The sequence below is a fragment of the Manis javanica genome, chromosome 5 (assembly GCF_040802235.1).
Source record: "Manis javanica isolate MJ-LG chromosome 5, MJ_LKY, whole genome shotgun sequence".
Classification (NCBI taxonomy): domain Eukaryota; kingdom Metazoa; phylum Chordata; class Mammalia; order Pholidota; family Manidae; genus Manis; species Manis javanica.
This window is the reverse complement of record NC_133160.1, coordinates 163,107,982-163,116,890: the sequence shown is the minus strand read 5'-3', so window position 1 is coordinate 163,116,890 and position 8,909 is coordinate 163,107,982. Positions and strand designations below refer to the sequence as shown.

At 44.0% G+C, this 8,909-nt stretch overlaps 1 long non-coding RNA gene across 1 annotated transcript; it reads left to right on the top strand.

Annotated features, from left to right (window-relative positions):
• Positions 1–1,455: 1,455 nt before the first annotated feature.
• On the top strand, positions 1,456–6,306 carry LOC108403410 (uncharacterized). Its single transcript, XR_001854674.3, has 3 exons — positions 1,456–2,225; positions 2,595–2,861; positions 6,209–6,306. It is a non-coding gene; the product is annotated as an uncharacterized lncRNA (long non-coding RNA).
• The last annotated feature ends 2,603 nt before the right edge of the window (positions 6,307–8,909 follow it).

Below are 8,909 nucleotides of genomic sequence, written 5' to 3'. Positions count from 1 at the left end.
TGCCGACTGAGCCAGCATCCTTCATGGATCCTGCCAGCCGGGACTGCAAACCCCTGGTGTAAAACAGAGTTGCCGGGGCAAAGCCCATCAGCAGGACATGTTGCAGGTTTTGCTTTTTTCCAAAAGGGTGTGATGATGTGCATAACTTCACAAGGCCCTTCCAAGGACCAAAAATGATCGAGTATGTCAAAAGCAACTGTTTTTGCTGGTTTGCCCCAGAAACAGACCCTGAGGCAAGGCTTTGAGTGTAAGTAGTTTATTTGGGAGGCACTGGAAACACCAATAGGGTGGTGAGCAAGTGGTCCAGGCAGGGGAAGGCAAGCAATATGTGTTGCTATGCAAACTGCTACAGTAGCTGACTCAAGCTTATCCCAAAGGGAAGCTAGAGGAAATGGGATAAAATGCATCCCCCAGAATGAGCTCACACCAAAAGTGAGGAAACTGGGGCATTTAAAGACCAACTTCCAAGAGTTGTTGGTGGAGGACTCCCCTCAGAATGTCACTCCCCCCAGCACCTTGGGTGCTCCAGCAGAGAGGCTTTTCGAGGTCCTGAGGAAGTGCCTCAGGTGCAGAAACGTGGAAAAGGCAGCCTGAAATCTACCAGGACACCCTGGACTGGCTAAGGACCCAGGAATATGGGAGAGGCCCTGACATCACCTGCCTTAGCACTTGGTCATCTCTCTGAGGGCAGCTCTGTGGGGCGGGCACATAGTGCTGGCACATAATAGGTGCTCAGTAAACGTTGGTGTGATAAATGAGTGAATGGATAAATAAATGAGTGGGTAGATGATAGAAAGTTCCATATAAATGAATGTGATTGTGATTACTGGGGTCACGTTGTAGAGCCTTCTCCTTTTTACTCCTTATGCCAGTGAAGAGGTGTCAAGTCCGGGGAGAGGAAATCCCGGGGCAAAATACCTCTAAAAACCGAAATCAGTCAAAGGGAGAAATAAAGCTTAAGACCCGTGTATTGCTTACAAACTGCAGTCCAGGGCCGTCTCTCTCCTCTGCTTCTAAGGAAGCAAGCAAGCAAACCAGCCCCTCCCCTTAACCTCTCAGGTTCAGACACGCCCTTGGTTGCCCAGGTGATTACCCATCGATGTGGAGATGAACTTCTCTCCGCCCTGAGCACGTGCAAATGCACCAAAGCCAGGCAAGATATTCTAGAAATATTACAATTTTACCCACAAGAGGGAATAAGATGGGAAAAAGCAGTAAAGGGGATAAAGGACCACCAGCTTATACCAAAAGGGCTGAGATTTGATACCAATTCTTTTTGCACCACTACTAAGACGTGGGCAAATGTCTTTCTCCTGCATATACTCCTTAAGTGGTATTTTAATGACTTACTTTTACTATTTGTCGTTTATTTTCATGTTAGTTTGCTTTCTGCTGCATAAAATGATGACAAACGGGGAGGGCAACATGTCTTCTTTCCCCAGTCCTGTGCTCCATAAGGACAATTAAATTCTACAACCATGTGACAAACAAGCCTGCGGTAGGAAGTACTGTGAGCGGATAACACGACCCACCCCCGCTGATCGGATTTGAGCAGGGCCTCCACTTGACCCCACTCCTCCCCTGAGACAGTGCAAAGCCAATTGAGAAATACACTCAGAAGCCACAAAAGGACCAAAAGCTGCCCTTCCTCCTGTATGTAGCACTAAGCCAGAGAGCGCAACGTGGATGTGACGTCCAAACACACGACACAGTGGTTACTTCTGGATCTAGACCTACAGATCAGACATTTCTCCCTTCAGCCTCACAGAGGATCGAGGTCTGCTTCACCCCAAGTCAGATTCATAGACCCCAAGACCGGCCACACCTGCAAGTGGCTATTTACACGCAGCCCACTCCTGGGAGAGACTCAGAGGACAGTGGGTTCCAACTCGTGCCCTCTCACCAGGCAGAGAAATTACTCCTCCTAACCTCTCCCTTTGGAAGGAGCCACTGAGAAATAGAGATAAGTCGTTGCCAATTTCAAGCTAATAGGAGAATAGAAGTTCCTGTTTCTCAGGGTGGCAGGATCTCAGGGAGAGGAAGGAAATCATTCCTTCCCCATCTCCCATCTGTGAGAGAAGAAATCATCTACAAACCTATTTCTCCTTTAATTCTCAGTGAATGGATAGGAGCAAGCCCCCACTGGATATGCTGAGGGGCCTGCTCTGCAGAAGAATCATTTCAGTTTCTCTTTCATCCTGGCACACGGACATCAGCGCATTCAGGTCCGTGCAGAAACCGTATAAGTGCTTCACTAACCAGGGCTGTATCCGCCTCTAGCTCTGCAGAGAGTGTCTAGCACAAGGCGTTTAGGGGTGACAAGCTTTAGTACGTTAAAAGGAAAACTGTTTCTTTGGGAATAATTCTTCTTTCCCAAAACAAAGTTAAAAAAATAGTAATTTTGCTTCTGCTCAAGGTTTACTTTGGTGGCGGAATGGAATGCGACCAGTTTACTTTTTAAGGTACTGACCTCTAGCGGCCAGCACCTGGAACTACTCCACTAAAGGACACATTTTCTTAAGATTTTACACAATCCAAGTGTGAGCTGGGAGAGGCTTTAGAGATCATCTTTCTCTTCCCACTTGATGTTACAGAAGAGGAAACAGAGATCCATAAAGACGAGGGACTTGTCAGTGGCGTCTAATACAGGACTGGAGCCTCAGTCTACTGCCTTCCATTCCGTTCATCTCCTCCCAGTGCCCAGCAGACATTTAAAAGCTGCTCTTCCACAAACGCTTCAATTAACAACAAAATGGAGCGACAGGGACAACACTGCAGTTGCTACTGTGGCTGACCACAGGCCTGACTGGATAACTGTGGAGAGAAGCTCCAATCCCCCTTAGATGGTAAACAGCTAGACGGTAAGGTTTTTTTATCTTAAACATCCCTGAACCTCTTATACCTGCCACCCAGCAAGTCCTTAATAAACATCAGATGCATGGATAGATAAATGTGCAGATAATTTATCATTTGAAATCAGACATCACCTAAAACCAAAAAGCGACTTACCTTGCTATCCAATCAGCAAATGGCAGATACTAAGACCTGAGGCCAGGGGTCCAGTTGTACTCCTAGAACTACCATCCTGACCATTCGCCCTAGGAACCCCTTTTACTGATGACAGGCTTCCTGAACTTCACAGAAGTAGCTTTTCTGGCTCTGGAATCAATCTCACTGGTTCAAGGAGAGATTGTGCTTCTCACACTCTTAGACATAAGTCTTTGCCCTCAAATAATGAAAACTCCCCCTCATGTGTTGGTTTTTTTCCTTTAATCATTCAACACGTATTTATTGAGTGTCTACTATGTGCCAGGTATTACCCTGAGTAATGAGAGCCGAGTGGGAAAGACAAATGATGTGTCAATTGTTATGCTAGTGGTAAACGCAAGAAAGCTAGAGAAAGAGGGAAGCCTTGTTAATAATGATAGATGGTTCTCCAAGGTTAGTGAAGATGTGAGTTAAGATAGCCCTGAAGCATTGTGTGTGTGTAAACCCAGGATCCCTTAGTAAAATAACCCAGGTTGGTAGCGAAGGAGGAGAATTTTCATAAGGTAAATGGCAAAACTCATGTCTCCCTCCCCCAACTAGAAGTCATCTGCCTTTTGAGGATTTGAACAATCTCTACCACCATTCTATTCCTAAAATTATTCTTATCCTGCTGTGCCAAGATGGATAGAAATCCTTTCTGTTTATCCACAGCGCAGAGGACACTATGTTGGAACAACTGTAAGATTTTACTAAAGTCCCCAAGAAAAGAGAGAGGAATTATAGCAGAGTGACTAAAAACTGGCGACTAGATGTGAGAACATGTGGGACACACAGGCCACCCTCGAAGTTGGCCAGTCTCCTCCTGTAGGGTCGCTTCCCTGGTTAGACAGTATGTAGCACTGACCATCTTTGCCTGCTACCCTAGTAAACCCCTCAAGTATGTCAGAGCCCCTCAGAGTCCAAGCCTAAAAGAGCAGAATGATGCAGAGTAGCAAGTGTGCCTTTGCCCTCTGCTCCAAATTCCATCTCCCAAATAGTGAGAACACAAGCAGCTACCGACTTACAGAAGGCCCCGACTCCACAGATCTGCTGGCTTGACAGTTCCCTGGAATCGGCCATGCATTTCCAAAAGCATCAACAGTGATTGAAATCAGAGGCAAGTCCAAAGCAGCTCTATTTATATCCTGGTCCATCTCAGGACGTGAGAAATACAGGCTCCCACTGTGGGCAGAAATCAGACAGTGAGAACAGATGCTCCTGGGTACTCTCTGTATCAAAATATCATCTGGACCAGTATAAAGACCCAAATCCCCCTTCCAGGTCCCCAAGAATTGTGTGTCAGGGGACAAAGCACAATGTCTCTACGGGGGCTTGTGGCTGCAGGCAGCAAGACATAAAAATTCTTGACCTGGAATCAGTAGAGAGTCCATTCCTAAATCAAATCTCGCAAACTGCCTATGTTTCCCAAGCGTTTTAGCTTTTGCTGCATTTGGAGGAAATGCAGTACAATTTGTGGTCTCACAAGACATGAGAAAATAATAGATGGGTCAGAGTGCCTTGTGAACCAGACATAATTTTTTTTTTTTATCGAGATACTGTCGGCTGCTCCCCCTTCTAGGGATCCCAGCAAGTCACCTTGGATAAGATCTTGTTTCAGTGAAGGCTCATTTGAGCGACTCTTCTCGATTATGCAAACATAAGACAAGGGACACCCATCTACTGCCCTGGCAAATGGGGATATAACCGGATTTTCTGTGACATGACTGATGTGCCCTTTTCACATGCCCCTTGTAGTCCTTAATGACAGCGAATAAATTTACAAAATGGCCAAGGAACCTCCAGGGGAATAAAGGAATTTAGACACTAGGCCTCTTTTCTCCTGAATTTCAATAGTTTAAAACCTCTCTGATAAATCTGGCTGGTCCTAATGGCATTAATCAGCCAGAAGGGATATTGGCACTATGGTGGGGAACCCCAACTTGAGGAGAGGAGGTTGTGGACTGTGAACTGGTCACCCAGGTCCAAATCACAGCTCAGAAGGCCACAGGGAGATGAGGGGGGAGTGGAGTTGCTGGCACAGCTTGTGACTGAGATCTTAAACCTTTGCAGATGCTGGGGGCGGTGGCAGATCATATCGGTATAAATGATCATATTAGAGAAACCCGGGTTTCTCAGCCTCCATGCTCCGGACATTTTGAACCAGATAACTGTGTAATGGCAAGGGAAGTGGGGGGCTGTCCTGTGCATGGAAGGATGTTTAGCAGCATCCCTACCTTCTACCCACTAGATGCCACTAATGTTCCCTTGGGACAACCAAAAGTGTCCCCAGACTTTGCCAAATGTCCCCTTGGGAGGGCAAAATCAACATTGGTTGAGAGCGTGGGTATAACTAAAGAAGGTAACCCTAGAATCTCAAATGTGAGGAATCTGGTATGAATATTTGGACTATCAGACACATCAGCACAGCTGCAGGCAAGGGTGTGGGTTCCTGGGGCGCCATCTCCTGCAGGAACCAGCTAGACGCCTCTGTTCTTTCTCCACTGGCATGTGGACCTAGGACTACCCTTTGAAAGGAGTAGGCCTTTCAACAACTCTAACTGAAAATGAGGCTTCAAGGGGGAGACAGTGGACGTCCTGCTGATGACAGTAGAAGCCCATGTTCAAGCGACTACAGGCGTGCTTCAGGGACACTGCGAGTCAGTCCCAGAGCGCCACAATATGCAAATATCTCAAGAAAACGAGTCAGATTAATTTTTTGGTTCCCTAATGCATATAAAAGTTACGTGTAGACTATAGTCTATTTAAAAAGTTATTTGTACGCTGTAGTCTATGTGCAACAGTACTATATCTAAAAATACAATGGACATACCTTAATTTAAAAATATTTTATTGCTTAAAAATGCTAGGCATCATCTGAGGCTTCGGCAGGTCATGATCTTTTTGCTGGCAGAGGCTGCGAGTTGATGAGGTGGCAGTTGCTGAAGGCTGGAGGGGCCGTGGCAATTTCTTAGAATAAGACAACAATGAAATGTGCTGCATTGACTGACTCTTCCTTTCACTGACAATATCTCTGTAACACGCGATGCTGTTTGGTAGCATTTCACCCATAGTAGAACTCTTTTCAAAATTGGAGTCAGGCCTCTCAAACCCTGCGGCTGCTTACCAACCGAGTTTATGCCATACTCTAAATCTTTTGTTGTCATTTCTACGATCTTCACAGCACCTGCGCCAGGACTACGTTCCACCTCCAGAAGCCACTTTCTCTGCCCATCCGTTAAGGAGCAGCTCCTCCGTCTGTTTGTTTAATCACGAGACTGGAGCCGTTCAGTCCCGTCTTCAGGCTGCACTCCTAGTTCTTGTTGTCTTGCTATTTCCACTACATCTGTAGTTACTTCCTCCCCTGAAGTCTTGAACACTTCAAAGTTTTCCATGAGGGACAGAATCAGATTCTCCCAAATTCCTGCAAATGTTGACATTCTGACCCTTTCCGTGAATCACAAATGTTCTGCATAGCGTATAGAACAGTAAATCCTTCCCAGGTTTTCAAGGGACTTTGCCAGATCTACTAGAGGAATCACTATTTATGGGACCTATAGCCTTATGAAATGTATTTCTTAAGTATGAAGACTTGAACGTCGATCTCTCCTTGATCCATAGGCTGCAGAGTGGTGCTGGGTCAGCGGGCATGCAAACGTTGATCTCCTGGTACATCTGCATCAGAGCCCTGAGGTGACCGGGTACATTGTCAATGAGCAGTCATATTTTGAAAGGAATTTTTTTCTGAGCTGTATGTCCAATGGTGGGCTTAAAATTGTCAGTAAACCATGTTATAAACAGATGTGCTGTGATCCAGGCTTTATTGTTCCATTTATAAAACATAGGCAGCGTAGATTTATCATGATTCTTCAGGCTCCTAGGATTTTTGGAATGGTAGGTGAACTAATTCCAATACTGTTGTGTCTTGGTGAATAGGAAGGCCTGAGGAGAGGGACAGAGACAGGGGAATGGCCAGTGGGCAGAGCAGCCAGAACTCATACATTTGTCAGTTAAGTTCACATTCTAAGGTGGGCATGTTTTGTGGTACCCCGAAACAATGATAATAGCAACATCAAAGATCACTGATCACTGATCACAGTGACAAATATAAAAATAATGAAGTTTGAACTACTGTGAGAATTGCCAAAATATGACACAGACACAAAGTAAGAAAATGCCATTGGAAAAAGTGGTGCCCACCGACTTACTTGATGCAGGGTTACCACAGACCTTCAACCTGTAAAAATTGCAATAGCTGAGAAGTGCGATAAAGTGAAGCACAATAAAATGGGAAAGCCTTTAATTAGAAAATGAAAGCATTCTGAAGATATTTGTACCCTGAGCTAGGGAAGCAGGTCATACCAGTGAGATGTACTTCAGGGAAGTAGCTGGAGAGAAAAGAACGTAAAAATTGTAGGAAAATAACCTTTCCAACAAGAAAAACATGAGAATTCTCTGTTCATATTAGAGAAGCAGTTTTCTCTGATATGTCAGAGTGTCTCCAATTAGTTCAGATTATGACATAAGTGTCTAAAGAAAATGAATCTCATAGCATTTTATTCTTAATAGCTCAGAGAGCTCTGTTAGGAAGTGAGAATGCTATGAAATGAAGCAAATCAGAAGAAAGTTGTTGTAATTCAAAACAGGTTGAAAATCATCACCCTGAAGGGAGAAAATTAAATGCCTTTTATCTCCAAAATAAAAATAGGCTACACAACCAATATATCTGAGTCAATAAGGGTTGCTCCCCATTTACTATTAAAACAAAGGTTCGGATTTGCTGGACTTCAAGTTATATTTCAGGAGATGTATATAATTCAGCAAATTAGAAAACATAAATCAAATGTTGAAGAACATGGTTTCATAAAATTTATGATTCAAAGGTAATTCTCAAGTTGGGCCTTGTGTTAGTGATGAGTTTTCCCTTGTGATTTTTCTTTCATGGAGAACAAATCAGCTACAATCAAAAATATTATAAAATTCCAAGAACTGAGTAAGAATCACACATTCATCTAAAGCTGAAATTGGTTCAGGCGTGAAAAACATATTTTAACTATTTGTTGTCCTAATAGAGTACCATTGCAGTTTTCCTCCAAGGAGGATACAGCATAATAGTTTCATCTCAGGTTCTATAATTTTGCCATAATTATTTTCGTGTCCTAATCTCCCAAAGAGGCTTCAAATCCATCATGATGAATGGCATTACCCTTGAAGGCATCAAATGCCTTTGCTTTTTTTTTTAAATATACCTGTAAAATTATATGCTTCAGAACCCCATCCAAAACACAGTGACCTATTTTATTTGTTCATTCGTTCATCTATTTATTCATTTATTTAAAGATATGACTGCTACAGTTACTATTGCTGTGTAACAAATGACCCCAAAATGCACTGGCTTAGAACAATTATTTCATTATGTACATGGATTCTGTTAGCCAAGAATTTGAACAGAGAACAACTAGTTGACTAATCTGTACTCCACAAAATCTGGGGCCTCAGCTGAGAAAACACCAAGTCCCTTGTTTTTGTGAAATTATGTTTTTCACAATTTCACAGCCTCAATGTCTAGGGTCTGGAATCATCCAAAAGCTTGTCCACACCCATGTCCGGAGCCCTGGCCAGGAATGACTCAGAGACTGCCAAACAGAGTACACACATGACCCTTCAATGTACCTGGCTCCCTCACAGTATGGTGGCCTCAGAGTCACCAAACTTCATCTATAGTGGCTCAAGACTCTAAACACAAAAACTCTAGCAAACAGCACAGAAACCAAAACAACAGAGAAAACAAAAGTCATCTTCTGTTACTCAGGAAGTCAGCCAGCAAATCCACATCACTTCCACCGCACTCTATTGTCAACGCGGTTGTGAGTCCACTCAGATAC